Here is a 20193-nt window from a genome sequence, read left to right as displayed (position 1 = left end):
TGTGTGCATTCTTCCACTTGTTTTGCTAATTTTTTTTTTTTTTTTTTTTTGAGACAGAATTTCACTCTTGTTGCCCAGGCTGGAGTGCAGTGGCACAATCTTGGCTCACTGCAACCTCTGCTTCCTGGGTTCAAGCAATTCTCCTACCTCAGCCTCCTGAGTAGCTGGGATTACAGGCACCTGTCACCATGCCCGGCTAATTTTTTGTGTTTTTAGTAGAGGTAGGGTTTTGCCATGTTGGCCAGGCTGGTCTCAAACTCCTGACCTCAGGTGATCAGCCCGCCTCGGCCTGCCAAAGTGCTGGGATTGCAGGCGTGAGCCACCGCGCCCATCCGTTTTGCTAATGTTTTGAAACTCACTTTTGCAAGACCCATCACCACAGTTTACTGCCTGTGGAGGGCCCATCATGGTCGACTGTGACCTGCTCGGCCACCCAGGCATGGGCATTCGGGACACTCACAGACAGGGGCACACGACACTTTTTCTCTGGACGCTTGAAGCTCCTCGCTGTCCTCATTTTGTCTGGACGCGAACTGCTGGCTCCCAGACTCGTGCATCGCATCTAGTAGATACTTCCAAGCATGCACACACATGCACATAAATGCACACTCATATTCACACACATGCACATCCACAAATACACTCATTCACACACAAAAGCACTTATTCACACCCAGACATGCACACACAAATACTCATATTCACACACACAAAAATACACACTCACACACAAATGCACTTATTCACACACAAGCACACACACAAATACACACTGATATTCACACACATGCACAAATACACACACACACAAATACACACACACTCATAGTGACAATCACATGCACACACAGTCACACACAAATGTACTCGTACACACAGACATGCACACAAATACACACACACTCATATTCACACACACCTACGACAGAATCTGATTTTACCATCAACCAATTATACGTCTATTTGTGGCTTTTCTTACTTAAAGTTCTTCTGGTGTTTGTCTGCATCCACTCGGCCATATTCCTGCAGGGATAATGCACTGATGGTCTCTCAAGATCTTCCCAGCTCACCCGCTCTGGGTGCGTTTTCCTCTCAGTGACAGCCCCTCCACGCTCCAGCACTGCCCCCAACACCAAAAATGGCTGTTTGTTCCCCCATCTTTAAAATTTTTGACAATGTGATGGCCAAATAAACCCCATTTCCATCCATTTCCTTGAATAACGGCGTACATGAGCATCTTTTTTACGTTTCCAGCCATGTGCCTTCCTTGTGATTTCTCTAAGATTCCTCGGGTTTCTATCGGGTTTCTATCGGGTTACTGTTCTTGCCGTCACTATGATTATTTTGTAAACTAGAATGAAAACTCCCTAAACCTGGAGGTTAACCTCCAGCTATTTATTTCATGAATACTCTCCCCCACTGTTTCTTTTCTTTTTTGTTATGATGCAGTTTTTCATACGGACTTTTTTATTTCCTTATTTCGATGCTGAATATCTGGGTTTTTTTTTTCTTTTGGGGTTCCAGGCTCAGGCTGACAATATACAGATCTTCTCTTCTTTCTTTTAATACTGTTAAAGATTTGTGTCGTGGTTGCCTGTTTTGTACTTTTTTTTTTTTTTTCCAGAATGCTGTGGTCTAAGAGCCGTAACTTTAATTTTTAACCATAGACCCGATGGACCCAAACTATTTATCAAACAGTCCAGTCTGTCTCCTCATTCAAAATCTCTTATTGATTATATACCAAATTCCCATCTATTCATCTCAGACATTTTCAATCCAAGCATATTGACCAAGAAAACATCACAGCACATGTTTCTTCAATGACAGAAGGAAACAGCAACCTAAGGTCTCCTCCGAAGTGACGGTGACGCAGGTGGAGTTGGAGGAAGTTGGCTGTGGGGGCCGCCCGGGACCCCACGGGTCACAGAGACCAGCTCAGCCGGAGCCCCCACCCAGCGCCTTGGAGCAACTCCCAGAGTCCCTGGTGACTCTTCCCATCCCTTCCAGTGGGAGTCATGACCTGGCCCCGGCCTTGGTGGCCCCTCAGGTGCCCAGGGCCCACTTCTGAGTCAGTGGGCACCTGAGAACAGCGATGGCTTAGCAGGTCATGCCCATGCCCCCGAAACGACCGGACGGATGACCTCCCAGGACCAAATCCCTACCCGGCCCCTCACCAGGCTCCCACACAGACAGAGCATCTCTCCACTGACCCTGCTGAGCCTCATCCTGCCTCCTCGTCCTCAGGGACAGGAACAATGGCGTCCTGCACATCCGGGGTCATTAACTAGATCTGCCAGGCCAAGCACAGTGGCTCGAGCCTGTAATCCCAGCACTTTGGGAGACTGAGGCGGGCAGATCACCTGAGGTCAGGAGTTTGAGACCAGCCTGGCCAACATGGTGAATCCCATCTCTACTAAAAATACAAAAATTAGTTGGACATGGTGACGCGCACCTATAATCCCAACTACTATGGGAGGGACCTGGTGGGAGATAACTGAATCATGGGGGCAGGTCTTTCCCATGCTCGTCTTGTGATGGTGAATGAGTCTCATGAGATCTGATGGTTTTAAAAAGGGGAGTTTCCCTGCACAAGCTCTCCTCTCGTCTGCCGCCATGTGAGACCTGCCTTTCACCTTCCACCATGATTATGAGGCCTCCCCAGCCACGTGTAACTATGAATCCATTAAACCTCTTTCTTTTGTAAATTGTCCAGTCTCGGGTATGTCTTTATCATTAGCATGAAAATGGACTAATACATTGACAAGCCAACACAGACACAGGACACTATGGAACGGTGTGTAAGTATCTATAAATGACACAATAACCAAATTTCTCATTGATAAATCTCAGCACAAACATTATAAGTAAAATTATGGTGAGATCCAGCAGCATTCAAGGAACAAGACCCCCTGAGCAAGTGGGGACATGGGTCTCTAGTGGGAAATTTATTTATCATTTCCCAGATTTATTAAGGTATAATTGACAAACATTGCATATATTTCTGGTGTAGAACATGATTTTGTTGTTGTTGTTGTTAGCTGTGTATATGGTGGACTGATTAAATCAAGCTAATTGACACAGCCATCACCTCACATACTTACCATTCTTTTGTGGTGAGAGCATCTCCGATCTCCTCTCCTGGCAATTTTTAAGAACACCGTGTGTGGTTGTTAACTGCACCTGCCTGCCGTCAGACAGATCTCCAGCGCGTCCTCCTCCTGTCCAGCCGAAACTTTTTCCCTTTGACCTACGACTCCCCTTTCCTTCTGCCCGGCTCCAATCCCTGCAATATTAGGGTTGCCCACTGTCCCTACTCCCACTAAGCATTTTCCTGGAGGTGTTACCCAGTTCACCTGCCTGAGACAGGGAAGTCGGAGTCATAAAAATGGGGCAACAGGAGGCAAAATTGTGATTATGTACAGCTGCTGTCATCGTATGACTAGAAACCCCGTGAGAATCGAACAACAACACCACTGTTTTTAAGATGATTAAGTATGTTGCTGGGATGTAAAACTAAAACATGAAAATAAATAAAGTTGTTATCTGCAATCACAAGTCAGAAGAAAGCAGCCCACTAAGAGGAGGTACAGAGAAAGAAAAAGACAAGCCACCTGGGAATAGACTTTAGGAAGGAAAATGCCAAACTCGAAAAAGGCTCCCTCCAGAGCCCCCCGGAAGGATTCAAAATTACAGGTAAAATGTGGAAAGGCCAAACACGCCCATTGACAGAAGGTCTCAAGACCATCAAGACATCAGCTCTCTTCAGGTTAATGTATCATCTTAACACAACTCCAGTAAAATGCTGAGAGAGAACAAGAGATTCTAAAGTTCATATCAAAAAAAAAAAAAAAAAAAAAAAAAAAAACCAAGAGGGCCCCAGACAATTCCAGAAGAAGAGGCAGGAGGGAAACCGGCCCTGACTGAGAACTCGGCACTTCCTAACTCCTTGCTCCAACGAGTGGTACTTTTGCGAGAACAGGGGGCCCACCCAGGAGTGGTCAAGCATGCGTACGGGAAGTTGGTATACAGTAAAGGAAGCCTCTTAAATCAGGAGGAAAAGATGGACGTTTTCATAAAGACCTCATTGAAAAAGTGAAGCCACTATAGCCATCTAGATAAAATACAACTTGCCCTCACCTCGGCTCACACCGGGATAGCTTCAAACCACCACAGATTTTATGTTAAAAAAGAAATGGTGGGGGAGGTCAATTCCTCTATAGTCTTGGAGTAAGGAAGACATTTCTAGTTATAGCCTAAAATCCAAGTGCAAAAAAAAAAAAAAAAAAAGAGTTGATAAATCAGACTACATAACAATTTAAAACTTTAGTATATTTTAAAATAAATACAATCAGGAAAGTCAAATAATAAACCAACTAAAGAGAAAAGCATTGGTCACTCACGTCATAGACAATGGGCTACTTTCCCTAACACCTAAAATTCTCCTAGAAAGCAAGAGAGAAAAGATAACTCCATAGAAAAATGGGGGGAGAGTATAAACAGAAATAGGAAGGAAACAGCTTTCAAATGAACAAATAAGAAATATTTACTACATTGTCATAGCTCTGAATGTTCTTAATTTCACTGCACTCCAACCTGCGGGAGAGCGAGTGGTGTGAGCCCAAGAGTATCTCAGAGAGGTCTCAATGTGGACAGTTTATTCTGCCGAAGCGAAGGATGTGCCTGTGACACGGGCCCAGGAGGTCCTGATGACACGTCCCCAAGGTGGTCAGCGCACAGCTTGCTTTTGGGGGAGACATGAGACGTCAATCAATATACGTAAGATGTCCATTGGTTTTATTGGGAAAGGCAGGACAACTCAAAGCAGGGAGGGGGCTTCCAGGTTCCAGGCTGATTCAAAGGTTTTCTTTTGTGTGTGTGTGAGATGGAGTCTCACTCTGTTACCCAGGTTGGAGTGCAGTGGTGCAGTCTTGGCTCACTGCAACCTCCGCCTCCTGGGTTCAAGCCATTCTCCTGCCTCAGCCTCCCGAGTGGCTGGGATCACAGGCGTGCACCACCACACCCAGCTAATTTTTGTATTATTAGTAGAGACAGGATTTTGCCATGTTGGCCAGGCTGCTCTCAAACTCCTGACCTCAATCCACCCACCTCAGCCTCTCAAAGTGCTGGGATTACAGGCATGAGCCACTGTGCCCAGCTGATTCAAAGGTTTTCTGACTGGTAATTGGTTGAAAGAGTAAAGTTATTATCTGAAGATCTGGAATCAATGGAAATGGGCTAAGATAATGTGTGGTGAAGGCCATAGCTTCAACATGTAGATGAAGCCTCCAGGTAGCAGGCTTCAGAGAGAACAGATGGTAAACCTTCCTCATCGGACTTAAGATCTGTGCTGACGTTCACGCTGGTCGGCTTTTCCCGAATTCCAAAAGGGAGGAGGGTAGAATGAGGCACGTCCGATGCCCCCTCTTCCCATCATGGCCTGAACTAGGTTTTCAGGGTAACTTTGGAATGGCCTTGGCTGAGAGGAGGGGTCCGTTCAGATTGTTGGGGGACTGAGAATCTTATTTTTGGTTTGCAGTTGTCACAATAGTAGAAGTGACTCCTTCCTTTGGACCCAGCTCAGTAACATCTCCTTCTGGAATATTCTAGTTCTGTAACATTGACACTGTCAGCACAGCAGCCACGGGCCAAGTGTGACGAGCGAGCATGGGAAACAAGGCCGATCTGATTGAAGTGTGCTAGGGGAGCAAAATACAAACCCAATTTCAACAACTCACTGTGAAACAGCATATAAAGTATCACAATAATCCTCTATTGATTACATGTTGAAGTGGTCATGTTTTGGAAATATTGAGTTAAATGAGATTATATTATTAAAATTAATCCTCCTAATTTTTTTTTTTTTTTTAGTTTTTAGATAGTAACTCCTGCTCTGTGGCCCAGCTCCTACAAGCAGGATGCAGGGCGGGCGACTGGGCTCTGTCCTGGGTGAGGTCCAGGCACCTCACACGCTCAGGCCCTGCGGGAAGCACCTGGACGTCTGCGGTGTGACAGTGTTTCAGGCAGACACCCAGTGTGAGGTGACGTCAGATGCTGGGTGTGAAGCCACCAGGGCAAACTCTCGGTGTCGGGAGATCCAGAAAAGAAGAAAACAAGCCGGCACAAAAGGGGCAGTGATGTGAGGGCTGACCAGGGTGCATGGCAGCCCAGAAAGGAGAGAAGAGCCGCCATCAGGCCCTCCATGTCCTCCCAGGGAGTCCTCAGACAGTAGCGTGTGGAGCCTGCACGGTTGTGCTAAGCCTGTGAGCCAGGGAAGAGGGTCTTGTCCCCAAGGGCATCCCTTGCGGCTTCCTCCCCACCTCCCAGAACCACCTGTAGCCCCTCCAAACGCCTCCCCAGCAGGAAAGGCGTCCCAGCACCACTGACACAGCCAAAGCTGCTCACTGCAGAGAGGACAGGTGTGGCACAGCTCACTCGTGATGTTCCAGATGCTGACAGAGAAGACCATTCCATACAGTGACCAGGTATCCAGGGCTGGGGAACTCAGTGCAAGGAAAACTTCTCCTTGCAGAATCACCACTGAGACAGACCCCCTCCCCGACCTTCTCAGGGACAGGCAGGGCCTTCTGGGCTCACTGGTCCCCTCATCCTCAACGTCTGGGGAGAGACCTCTACCCTCCCTTCTCCTGGGAGTTCTGTGTCTCTGCACCAGGAGCAGGGCCTGCATGAGTCCCGCCAGACAGAAGCCCACACCCTGTGGCTGGGCTCCTGGACGCCGGGGCCCTATAGGTGTGAGCTCACGGTCAGTGGACCGTCCACCTGGGAGACCCCCACCTGCTGGGTGATCAAAACGACCCACTCCACTGGGAGAAGAGGGGACGCTGGCCCCTTGGTCTGAGGGACAGGGCACAGCCATGCTCCATCCCCACACACAGCTCCAGGGGCCCGCCCTGCACGCAGCTTCCTCTTCCCAGGATATTGTTGAAGCCTGAACAGTGTGGTAATGAGAAATAAACTTTCTGTACAAGAGCTGTTTGTCTTCTACAAGCTGTTAACATCTGTTTGATATTTATTCAATATCCAATAAGACTCCTAATTAATCTAGGTTTTCTTAAGAAAAAAAAAAAGGAAAAACAGACATGAAAACAATTTAATTTTTCTTCTAGCAGCAAGAGCCATGTGGGGGAGCGCGGCCTGCAGAGGCCCACATGGTTTCTCGCCAGGGTGGCACAGACCGGCTGGGGTCCTCTCCTGGGCCCCCCACAAGCCAGGGCCACTCACGAGTGCCTGCCCAGCCCCAGACCCTTGAGTCAGCGCTCAGGGATGTCATCTGGCACTTTGCTCCTCCCGCATTGGCTCAGCTACGGAAACACCGTCACCATGGCCGAGCCGCAGCCTGGATGAAGCTCAGCCCGACAAGAACCCCTCGCTGGCGGCTTCGCTAAGAGGAGACTGCACCCCCTTCCGAGCCAGGCATGGCCACAGAGGTGTAGGAGGCCAAGGCCATCTTACAGGCTGGATAACTGGGGGCTCCAGGAGGGACCCGCATGGAGGGGAGCTCCCACCTTGATCCTCTCCAGACCTGCAGAGGCCTCAGACTTCAGGGTCGTGGAAGATGCCCCAAAGAGTCATCTGAAACTATCCCCCGAGATTCCACGGGATACACCCGGGGTAGGGTGAGGGGTGCTGCCCGGCAGCGGGTGTCTGTAGGATCCTGTTCACCTCTGCAGGGTGCGGTTCTCCAACAAGCACTCAGCCCCAGGACAGAAGCAGGGACGCAGTGTGTCTACCAGCCCCTGGGAGTCTGTGTTCCCCGCCCCCTGGGAGTCTGCATTTCCCGCCACCTGGGAGTCTGTGTGTCCCACCCCAGGGAGTCTGCATTTCCCGTCCCTGGGAGTCTGCATTTCCCATCCCCTGGGAGTCTGCATTTCCCATCCCCTGGGAGTCTGCATTTCCTGTCCCTGGGAGTCTGCATTTCCCATCCCTGACCCTGGGAGTCTGCATTTCCCATCCCTGACCCTGGGAGTCTGCATTTCCCATCCCTGGGAGTCTGCATTTCCCATCCCCTGGGAGTCTGCATTTCCCGCCCCCTGGGAGTCTGCATTTCCTGTCCCTGGGAGTCTGCATTTCCCGCCCCCTGGGAGTCTGCATTTCCCGTCCCTGACCCTGGCAGTCTGCATTTCCCGTCCCTGGCAGTCTGCATTTCCCGTCCCTGGGAGTCTGCATTTCCCATCCCAGGGAGTCTGCATTTCCTGCCTCTGGACATTGTGGGCTGTGTCCAGAATATCCCTCTCAGAACTCGGCCAGGTGCTGTGGCTCATGCCTGTCATCCCAGCACTTTGGGAGGCTGAGGCGGGTGCATCACCTGAGGTCAGGAGTTTGAGACCAGCCTGGCCAACACGGTGAAACCCCATCTCTACAAAAAATACAAAAAAAATTAGCTGGGCGCGGTGGTGGGCGCCTGTAATCTCAGCTACTTGGGAGGCTGAGACAGAAGAATCGCTTGAACCCGGGAGGCAGAGGTTGCAGTGAGCTGAGATCGTGCCACTGCACTCCAGCCTGGGTGACAGAGTGAGACTCCATCTCAAAAATAAATAAACAAATAAAACTCTGCCAGCAGCTAGGGACCCCCAAGACTGCACTGAGCCCCTTGGCCTGAAAACTTCCTCATCTTCACCCATTACAAGTAGACAACACACACGCCTCCCAGCCACCCCATCCATGACACGCTGACCAACGGAGTCGCCAACATCAGCTCCTTGGGTCGGAGGGCACAGCAGCAAAGCAGTGGGTTTAATTAATCACCCCGAACTTAGCCGCTGGTGACCCCAGGCACAGTCAGGCAGGGTACTGGGGGACAGGCAGCCAGGAGAGCCACCTGCCACCTTCGTCTCTCCCCATCACGGGAGACAGGAGCTGATTAAAATGCACATGATTTATTGGGATTTATTGCAAACGGGTCTGTCATCTATTAATTTACCATCGTACTTTCCATCAGGGACACTTTTTCTACTTCCGCAGATAATCAGGGAGAAGATTTCTTGCAAAGGGTGGTCTTGACCCCTACAAGACACGGTTTCCCAGGCGAACATCCTAAATGGGGTAATTAGAGCTGAGAATCGCAAATATCCATCCTCTAAACTGAATAAAAATGGAAATGCCGCACTGAGGCGTCATTATGCGCTCATCGAGTGAAATCTGGTTCCTCGCATCCATTAACCTTTTGTTGTGTGGTCCTCCCGCGCGGCACAGAGGCCAGCGCTGGGCACGTCTGTCTGCGAGTGATGAATGAGCTGTCCGTCCAGACGCCTGACGGTTTGACCTTTATTCAGCTAAAAGCACGGGGGCTCCTGGTGTTAAGTGGATGCCACTCCGGGATGAAATTGATCCAGAGTAAGCATCTTTGCAGTTGTCTTAGATAATGTGATGGGAAATGTACTCTCAGCTCAAGGATAAGTTAACAAAGCCCTACGCAAATACCGATAGTCTTTTCCCCCAACTGATTTGCTTTAACGCAGAGCTACACTGTCTACCGCACTAAAGAAACCTGGGCCCTTGGACACACCAGGGTGTTCCACCGGACTAAAGGCCAGAGCCACGAACCATCACACAAGCAGTGCTCTGGAGGCGACGAGTTGGTCTCGAACGCCTTCGTGTTAACGCCGCTCCACACAACAGTGAATTCGAACCTTCAAAAAATACATTGAAATCGTTAAGAATGCTTTGGAAAAAATGAATGGGGAATGACTTGTCCCATGAAAATTAAACACAGTGCTGGCACTACTCAAAATAAGGGCAGGCAAGTGAGATGCACGCACGGCCCTTCCCTAGACAACCATCCTAGAAAGGGGGTTAAGCAGACTGAATGACGCCGGAGGTTCCCAGTGCACACAGGTGGCCGGAGGAGTCCATCTGGACAAGCGTCCACTGGAAAGAGGGTAACACCAGTTCCACGGCTCTGTGTGTGGAGAAGGGTGGAGGAAAACCACAGCCTTGCTGGGTGAAAGAGTCAGAGGTGGGCATTCAGGGTGCAGGAGCATGGTGAGGAATACCTAGGCAGCCACAGGGTGAGATCCAAATTCTGGGCATGAACCGAGCCTGGCCCACAGCTGCCGGCTGCACTGCCGGGAAGACATCCGGGGCCGGCAGGAAGGCAGGGGAGGCTGGGAGAAGCTCACTCCCGAGAGGGGAGCCCTGCAGGCCAGACCCACGAGTCGGCTGCTGTGTTGAACCAAGCACAGCACCCAGCTGAGACGCTGAGGAAGCAGAAACCACAGGTTGGAAGAGTCCGGTGGGAAGGCCGGGAACGAGGGAACATCTCTGTAGACATAAGGAGGCTGCGGGGCATGGGTTCCATGTCTGCCCCGTTTCACAGGCAGCAGGGAGGGCATCAGGAGCCGGGCTAAAGAAGAAAGGCAGCCCCAAGGAGGCACTGAGGCCGAGCGGGGAGGAAACGGCCCCCCCGAGCCAGGAACACCAAGTCTGCAGAGCGAATCCAGAAGAGCTCACCACCTCCCGAGTAAAAGGAAGAACGACCCCCAGGAAGACACTGAGAATTTCAGGGTCACTAAAACGCATTCCCTACAACGTCAGCTTTTCACCCAAAATTGTCAGACAACAGGAAGTGTTGACCCACAGTCAGGGAAAAAGGGCAGCTGATAGACATTGACTTCAGGTGGACCCCAATGGTGAATTTAGCAAAAGAAGCTATCAAAGCAACTGTTAAAAATATGTTCTTAAAAAACTAAAATAAGGTGGCTGGCTCGGTGGCTCACACCTGTAATCCAGCACTTTGGGAGGTTGAGGCAGGCGGATCACTTGAGGTCAGGAATTCGAGACCAGCCTGGCCAACATGATGAAACCCTGTCTCTACTAAAAATACAAAAATTAGCCGGGTGTGGTGATGGGCGCCTGTAATCCCAGCTACTTGGGAGGCTGAGGCACGAGAATCACTTGAACCCAGGAGGCGGAGGTTCCAGTGAGCTGAGATTGCACCATTGCACTCCAGCCTGGGCAACAGAACGAAACTATCTTAAAAAAATAAAAAATAAATAAAGTATATCCAAATAATAAAATATGTATAAGTACAGGAAAATACTATATCAATGAATAAATAGGAAATCTCAACAGAGAAATGAAAACTGGAGAAAATGGATGGCAATTCTAGCAGTGGAAACTGCAATAAACAAAGCAGAAATTTACTAGACAGCCTTGACATCACTTTGAAGGTGGCCAAGGAAAATAAACTGGAGGACAGAGCAGTAGAATTTGCCAGATTCAAAATGAAGAGAAGGCTCGACACAGTGGCTGGCTCAAGCCTGTCATCCCAGCACTCTGGGAGACCAAGGCAGGCAGATCACTTGAGCCCAGGAGCTAGAGACCAGCCTGGGCAACAGAGTGAGACTCTATCTCTACAAAAAATACAAAACAACATGTCTGGGCGTGAAGGTGCACACTTGTAGTACCAGCTACTTGGGAAGCTGAGGTAGGAGGATTGCTTGAGCCTGACAGGTCGAGGCTGCAGTGAGCCATGATCACAACACTGCACTCCAGCCTAGGTGACAGAGTGAGACCCTGTCTCAAAAAAAAAAAAAAAAAAAAAAAAATGCAGAGCTTGAAGGAAAATGAGCCAAGCCTCAGAGACCTGAGGGCCAAGAGCCAGTGGCCCAGCGTGTGGACAATGGCTGTCGCAGGAGTAGAGAGGGAAGGGCATGTATTGGCCAGGTCCCTACAATGGCCAAAAACTTCCAGAATTTGGTGGAAAATGTTAACTTACAGACGCAAAAAGTTCAACAAACCCCAAGCAGGATAAACAGGGGAAAGAAACAGTCCTAGATACGTCGTAGCCAAAGTTCTAAAAATCAAAGATAAAAAGACCATTTTGAGGCCGGGCGCAGTGGCTCACACTTCCTGTAATCTCAGCACTTTGGGAAGCCAAGACAGATGGATCACAAGGTGAAGAGATCGAGACCATCCTGGCCAATGTAGTGAAACCCTGTCTCTACCAAAAATATAAAAATTAGCCGGGCGCGGTGGCGGGCACCTATAGTCCCAGCTACTAGGGAGGCTGAGGCAGGAGAATGGCGTAAACCCAGGAGGTGGAGCTTGCAGTGAGCTGAGATCACGCTACTGCACTCCAGCCTGGCAACAGAGCAAGACTCCAAAAAAAAAAAAAAAAAAGAAGAAAAAACCATTTTGAGAGAAGTCAGAGAAGAAAACAGCATGTGAAATACAAAATAACAATGAAGAGAATCACAGGAGATTCTCACCCAAATGAAGGAGGCCCAAAGTGGGAAAAATACTAAATCAATTATGAGTGAACGGATTTATAAATATATCTAAATATTAAAAATCTGGCCAGGTGCAGTGGCTTATGCCTGTAATTCAAGCACTTTAGCAGGCCAAAGCAGGTGGATTACCTGAGGTCAAGAGTTTGAGAACAGCCTGGGCAACATGGTGAAAAACCCCATCTCTACCAAAAATATAAAAATTAACCAGGCATGGTGAAGCACGCCTGTAATCCCGGCTACTCAGGAGGCTGAGGCAGAAGAATCACCTGAACCTGGGAGGCGGAGGTTGCAGTGAGCCGAGATCGCGCCATTGCACTCTAGCCTGGGTGACAGAGCGAGCCTCTGTCTTAAAAAAAAAAAAAATCAGCATCAGGACCAAGAAGGCTTTGCCCCTGTGTCAGAAAACCTACAGGAATATTCCACTACAGCAGCAGATGAAAGAGAACATCTGTCCACGTGTTTTCAGCTGCACAAGGCCCGGCTGCTTGTTCTCAAGGTCCAATAACGAGATGCAGACAGACTGGGAAAGGAGGGAGTTTATTTCAGCAGCCAGGTACAGGCAGGAGGTCGGAGCAGCGTACCAGACCAACTCCAAGGGACGAGTTTCTCTCCAGAGCTTATCTACATTCTGAGATCCATGCTGCTTGTGGAGCTGCACCTGCCAGCAGGACTGTTTCATTCAGTCTCTATCTCATCTTTAGCGAGGGTCTGGGGTCTGGCAAGTTTCTCCAGAGCCTTGGAAAGTTTCTCAGTCTTAAGTGGGCTCCGGCAGGAGGTGTATTTGTAAGGATGACTCCCCCCCCAACGCCACCCCCGCCCCGAGATGGAATCTCGCTCTCTCGCCCAGGCTGGAGGGCAGTGGTGCGATCTCAGCTCACTACAACCTCCGCCTTCCTGGTTCAAGTGATTCTCCTGCCTCAGCCTCCCGAGTAGCTGGGACTACAGGCGCCCACCACCGAGCCTGGCTAATTTTTGTATTCTTAGTAGAGACGGGGTTTCACCATGTTAGTCAGGCTGGTCTCGAACTCTTAACCTCATGATCCACCTGCCTCTGCCTCACAAAGTGCTGGGATTACAGGCTTGAGCCACAGTGCCCAGCCCAAGGATGCTTTCATTATTGGATCAGACTTCAGGGCCTGAGAAAACCCAGGCAGGGTCTTAATGGGTTTGTTATGGCAGCTTCCAGTTCCTTAATGTCCAGCTTATGCATTTCTCAGAAGTATAGTAAAGGGTTAGTAGAAACTGGCTGTCTGGTTGCTGATGGAAACCCAGCCTGCCCCACAAGCTCAACAGATTGGAAGAAAAACAAAGGGGGCATAAACAGTGTTTCCACAACCACCAATAAGGAAAACCTCTTCGCAGGCTAGAAACAGAAAGAGATCGTCTAAACGGACACAGAAAAACTACCAAAACCTACAGCAAACTGCTTGCTTGCTAGAGAGATTTTACAAGAATTTCCATAAAAATCAGAAACAGGATGAGATTCTCCCTCTCTCTATCCTGTAACGTTTGCTGGGTGCCATAGCCAAGACAGTAAGAGAAGCAAAGTTACTGAGAGGTATAGGAATTTAAAAAAAAAAAAAAAAGAAAGAAAGAAAGAAATGCTTTCAGGTGCCGTAATGATCTGTATGAACAATCCAAATTACTAGAACCACTTGATAACCACCTTTGGTCAGGTGCTAGGAATGACAGAGCCCAGAGGTAGCCCAGCACTCATCCGGGATACAGACATGGTGGCGTCTGGCTCAGGGGACGGGGCGCTGAGGCTCCACAAACAGAAAAGTTAAAAAGCAGATCTCTGCCTCCTCCTGTACACAGAATTAAATTCTGTGTATCAAAAAATCTTTAAGACTAGTAAAGAAATATTTAAGACTAGTCAGAGAATATTTTTAATCATGGAATAGGGAGGGGTCTCTTCAAACAAAACAAATAAAAACTCCTAGAGAAAAAGATTCCACACCTCTAACTCTACATTTGAAGTTTTTTCTGACAACCAATCACACCATTTGTTTTAAAAACTGAGCCAATGACTGGGAGAAATTTTGCAATACACACAACATAAAAAGGACTAATACCCAGATAAATGTGGAATTTCTACAAAGAAATAAGTGAAAGAAAAATAACCCTAAAATCTGTCCAGATGAACAGGCAAACTGCAGAAGAGAAGACCCTAACAGCTAAAACAAAAATCACATGGTAAGCGGCTCAGCCTGTCTCTTCATCTGAAAATCCAAAATTAAACCACAAAGAGATGCAAATTAGGAAAACTTTCACAGCGTGACATGCAACTGATGGGAGGATGCAAAGAGCCAGGAACCCCCACACGACTGGCCTGAGCGTCCACTGGGGCGATGACCTCCAGGGGCCTGGCCAGCACCCAGCGGTGTTTGTTGGGAGCACACACACCTCCAGCCCAGGAACTTTCCTCCCAGATACACCCACTGGAGCTCTGCCGGGTACAGCGTGGCCCAGGGACCAGCAGCGTCGGAATCTACACATCAACAGGGTCTGTGGTCGCTCGCAAGAGTGACAGCTGGGGAGGCCGTCCAGAGACCCTGCCGCTGAGCTCCATGAGATACACACCCACCGTCACACCTACCCCAGCCTGTCTGCGACTAGAAACACTAAGAACCCTGCATATCTGCAAGGTCCAGAAATTAACGCTGGTGCCTTCATATTGTGCAATAACAAACTGCAGTTAACCTGGATGAAGCCGACCTATAGAATCGAAAAGATAGTTCTGGAAAACATAAAAGAGCAAGTTGTGATACATGACATTTTACAAAGGTTAAAATAGCATTCACCCAAAAGATGGCCGGTCAGCCGCGGCTGCACAGGTACCCTGTGGAAGCCCAGCAGAGCCAACGACGGGGCACCCGGCAGCGAGAGGGGCAGGCACGCCTCAGGAGGAAAGGTCTGCGGTGCTGGTTTCTTTAAAAAGAAATAGAAAGAAAAGATCTGAGGCAAATATGGCATCGGGTTTCCCTCCACTCACTTATACTCCTCTGGGATTTAATTTTCAAATTAATAAGCAAACAAGACACGTGAAATGGGATTCCCTGGGGTTTCATAGCGGTAATCACATGCTTGGTGTCAGGAGCTCCATAGAGACCCCTGAGGAGACAAAGCCCAACTTTTTAGAAAGCGATTTTCCAAGATACCTCAAGACACTTTGTCTTGGTCTCCTCTTCCTAGAAGAACATTCTTAAAAAAAAAAAAATTAGAAACCACCTGATGTGCAAAGATATTTATAAGCAGAAAAAACTAAAAGCAAGTCAAATGTCCCAGTAACACGGCAGGTGTGAGCCACAGCGCTGCGTCGCCGAGGAGAGAACAGACCCACCCATGGCATGAGCAGGAGTCGCTGCAAACGGAAAGGTGTGTGCCACAAAGCACCAGAGGCCCCCAGGCCCCTGCGGCCTGGCCTGGGACAGCCTCGCTTCGCAGCCCAAGAGGCAGGGCCTGGACCTCACCCTGACCTCCACCTGCCACCATGCTCTGTTCCCGCCCCCCTGAATGCCCCCTTCCAGGCATCCCTGACCAGCAGAGCCTCACCCCAGGCGAGCCCGACACCCTCCACCATCTGCTGCCTGGCACACGACATGAGCCATGGGCGCTGAGGTTACCACACGGTCCACAGCTCCAGAGCCAACCCCAGGCCTGCCCGTGCTTGCCCGGTGATCTGGTGAGTCTGCGAGCCTGGGGAGAGAATCCTTGGGCACCCACATCAGGGTTCAAGGGGTGGGCGTCGTGAGCAGGACCAGGCACCCAGGGGTGCCAGCTGCGCCAGCTCTCATTCCTGCCTCACCACAGGCAGGCAGCCCAGCTAGCGTCCAAACCTCCTTCAGGGGCTCCAGGGAACCTCGAAAGATAAGCCACCATCGTACAGCTCGAGGGAAAATCAGAATCGTCCCTAAGGAGTCTCAACAAAGCACCTCCCACCAAGATGGGGCCCCAGGTCCTGGGAGAGCCACGAGCTGTTCTGTCCGAAAGGACAGGGGGCCAGAGAAGCCAGTCCTGGGGGTGGAGGTCAGGGCCACTCACCACGGCTTTCCTAACGTTCTGTGCGAGCGCATTCTGGAGGAAGAGCAGCTCCTCAGCTGAGCCTGAGAGGGCACGGCCCCAGTCAGGGGTGGACAGCCACGCCTCCTGCCCTGTCTCTGCCCCGCTGACACCTGTCCTGGTCCACGTCCACCTCCCCGGGCATCCAGGCCCCAGCTCATCCCTCTCCTTAAAGTCTTCTGGCTCTGACACCCTCTATGTGTCCGTTCTCACAATGCTATAAAGACCTAGCTGAGACTGGGTAATTCATTTTAAAAAGAGGTTTAGTTGACTCACAGTTCTGCAGGCTGTACAGGAAGCATCGCTGGGAGGCCTCAGGAAACAATCATGGCGGAAGGTGAAGGGGAAGCAGGCGCTTCTCACTGTGGCAGAGCAGAAGAGAGAGAATGTGAGGGGCAGGACCTCACATGGTTAAACCCTCAGATCTCGTGAGAACTCACTTAGTATCACGAGAACAGCAAGGGGGATGCTGCCCCGTGATCCAGTTACCTCCCGCCAGGCCCTCCTCCAACACTGGGAATTACAATTCCTCCTGAGATCTGGGTGTGGACACAGAGCCGGACCACAGCACACTCCCCAGATCGGGATCCTGATCTGGGCACCTGCCCAGTCCCCTGTGGAAGCTCCAGCCGGAGACCCGGGGGCCTGCAGTTCCCCTCCCTGAGAGCCCCTCTCTCAGCCCACCCACAGGTTGTATCCCTCCCACCTCCAGATGGGGCTCAGGCCGGCCCTTCCTCCAGCCCCTGCCATCTCCCGGCCAGTGACGCAGTGGCGACGTCACCTCCACAAAGGCTCACACGGTTCCATCTATCCCCTGCTCTTCTCCGCGGAGCACCAGGGTGAGCCTGAGAAACGTGCCCTCTGGCACCTGTCCTCACAAGGCCTCCCCCGGCTTTCTCTGGAGTCCGGCCTCATCTGGCCTCTGCTGGCCACCATGCTCTGTTTCCGCCACCCTGAATGCCCCCTTCCAGGCCTCCCTGGCCAGCACAGCCTCACCCCAGGGGAGCCCTCTGCCATCTCCTCCCTGGCACACGACGTGAACCATGGGTGCCCAGTTCCCCTCGGTCCCCTACCTGCTCCAAGGGCAGGACCCCGACTCATGGCCTCTGGGGTGGGCCACGCTGAGACCCCTGCCCCCGAGGGCCCAGCCTGCGCCTCCTCCACCTCACTGGATTCTGTTAACCCCTCTGCTCCTCCTCCGGGCATGGGGAAGCCACAGGGAGGCAGAGGGCAAACATCGGGAGCTGTGTTCCCACCACAGATCCACACTATGGGCTGAGTGCACCCTCACCAGGAAAACTGGGCCCACCGTGGGGTTTCCTGGGGCCTCCATGACAAAGGGCCACAAACTGGGGGCTTAGAGCAACAGCTTGGAGGCCGGAAGTCCAAAATCAAGGTGTCCGCAGGGCCACTCTCCCTCTGGAGGCTCCAGGGAGGGATCTTCCTGTCTCTTCAGCTTCCGGGGGCCCCAGGATCCCTGGAATTCCCTGGTTCACAGCCACACGGCCTCCTCCCTGAGCCTCCAACCTCTCTCCTTTTTTCATGAGGACACCCGTTACAGGATTTAAGGCGCACCCTATCCGGGATGGGACTATCTCATACCCAGATCTTTAATTTGATTTAACTGCAAAAACCCTATTGGCAAATAAGTTCACCTTTACAGGTCCTGGGGGGGCTAGGACATCAACATATCTTTTTGTGGGGGGCACATTCAACCCACAACACCAGCACTAGCAGAATTCCAGCCACGAGAGTCGGGCATATGGGCAGGCCGCTTATGAGGAAGAACACAGAGTGTTGAGGCCGTTTCCTTAAGCCACAGGTAAGAAGAACTTGCTGAGTCAGCTTCAGCATTCATTAAGAGCCACCGATTTCCCAAGAAGGCCCGAAGGAGACGAATAAGCAGCAGCCGCGATTCCATCAAGCTTAATTTAAAACCCTGGTGGAGGAAGGCACAGAAACCAGGGCCGCGGGTCCCAGGAGAACGCTGGAGTCAAATATCTTTGCATTCAGATGTGGGCTTTACATAACAGTAAGAAAGCCTGTGTAATTAGACCTGATGACAAAGAAGCTGCACACCTCCCTCAGTCCCAGAGGCACCGGGCTGCAGCCCACAGCTCCAACCAGACGCCTCGCAGTTCCCGAGGCCAGCACCCCAGAGAAGGAGTGAAGGGATCCTCAGAGCAGAAGATGTTCAGGGATCTCAGCACGTGTGCTCCAAGCAGACATCTCCCTGGGGTCCCCAGGGGCAGGGCCGTGGACAAGCAGCTGGAAGCCCATCGGGCCAGCGTTGCTCCAGAAGATGACCCCTGGGGAGGGCCAGCCTCAGTGGCTGCAGAGACTGGGGGCCCTTCTCATACCCCAAGAGTCACTTCAACCAGATGGTCGGTCACCAGGCAGAGACGGGGCTGCCCAAGGAGATCCACAGCACATCCCGTAAGACACACACTCGGCCCTGGCCCTGTGCCCTCCTGTCTGCGCTTCTAGCCGCCCACTGCCCAGCACCAGACCTCCAGAGCGGGCTCAGCAGGCGCTAAGGGCCCAGCTGTCAGGGTGCTAAGACAGAGCGAGGGTCAAGCTCCCTCTGGTTCTCAGAAGACCCTGGCCAGGATGTACAGGTGGCCGCAGGCCTCAGTCTTGGAGATGGCCCCAGGCAGTGGGGGTGCAGGCAGGAGGTCCTCCGTGTGAATTTAAATTATTTCAGCCCTTCGGCCAGCCAGAAAACAGTTCCAAACCCATCCTGCTGGGCCAGAAGTAGGACGGGAGAGAGAAAGCCGAACCCTCAACCAGCTCCCCCTGCCCTGGTCAGGAAGCCAGAGTGTAAGAATGTGTGGTGCTTGGCGTCCGGCCCCACTCGGCCATCCGTGCTGAACAGGACTTCGTGAAGGACGACAAGGCTGCCTCGGATCCTGATGCTGCACTTGTTTCAAATCCTTGACGGGGAGAAACGCGGGGCACCACGTGGCACCTCCAGGTCACCGGTTCCCAACTCTGGGATTCAGGCGAGAAGCCGGGGTCTCGGGGTCCCCTGTGACCTCTTGGCCTTTGTTCATGGGGGGCAGTCCTTTGACTAAAATAGGACCTTTCTCTCCCAAGGCACGTTTCTCACTTGTTCAAGGTACTTTTTACTTTAAATGGAATGCGGTCAAGAAGCCATGTACGGCCACCATGCACGTGGTTGCTCCTCTCTCCTAGGCCTGGGCACCCTGGGGGTGCCCCTGGAAGAGGCCCCCACGCCGTGGAGGTGAGTGAGGGGCTCCGGCCAGCCCGAGAGGGCTGGGATGGCGAGGATGGCTGGATGGGGCGGCTGCCGGGTCTCGGGGCCTGGTGGGTCCCTCCTCGGTGGCCTGACCCGTTTGCTTTGAGCAATGATTCCGTGGGCAGCAGAGCCGCATCCGTGACCAGCCTGCACAGCCCAGCCCCACAGCCCCACAGGAATCTTTCCAGGCAAAGGTTCTAATTATCAGGACATTTTTATTTCAAGCAGAGCTCAATATTTCAAGTTCATCCTGTGCCTACATTTCAGAAAAAAAGAAAATCTTCCAGCAAGAACACAATAAACAAGACGGAGAGCCTCATTAGGAGCCCGTGAGCACCACATCACCGGGCGCGCTGCAGCTCGCCGCCGGCCGCTCCTCCGAGCCCCCCGCACAGTGTGGGTAAGATGGAAAAGGCACTGAGTGCAGCCTGACGGAGAGGAGGGGATGGAACCGGGACCACGAGGCACAGGCTGCCAGACGCACTGCGGCCGCCTCCCGCTCGGGGGTCCCAGCAGGGTCCATGCTGGCGGCTCTGCCTGTCCCTGGCACAGACCACTCCTCACCTGTGGATGACACCCCAATCCTAGGTCTGTCTGCAGGACTCAGGCCCCTCCCGGTGCCCC

At 51.5% G+C, this 20193-nt stretch overlaps 1 long non-coding RNA gene across 1 annotated transcript in view; it reads right to left on the bottom strand.

Moving 5' to 3' along the window:
* Positions 1-20193, bottom strand: part of LOC119627295 (uncharacterized) — a 247794-nt gene that overhangs the window by 159244 nt on the left and 68357 nt on the right. The window contains exon 2 of the long non-coding RNA XR_012089594.1: positions 16587-16672. This is a non-coding gene — a long non-coding RNA (uncharacterized lncRNA). The remainder of the gene's footprint in view (positions 1-16586; positions 16673-20193) is intronic.

This window comes from Chlorocebus sabaeus, chromosome 19 (genome assembly GCF_047675955.1).
Source record: "Chlorocebus sabaeus isolate Y175 chromosome 19, mChlSab1.0.hap1, whole genome shotgun sequence".
Lineage (NCBI taxonomy): Eukaryota > Metazoa > Chordata > Mammalia > Primates > Cercopithecidae > Chlorocebus > Chlorocebus sabaeus.
The sequence above is the reverse complement of the archived record's forward strand: the minus strand, read 5'-3'. Positions and strand labels throughout refer to the sequence as shown.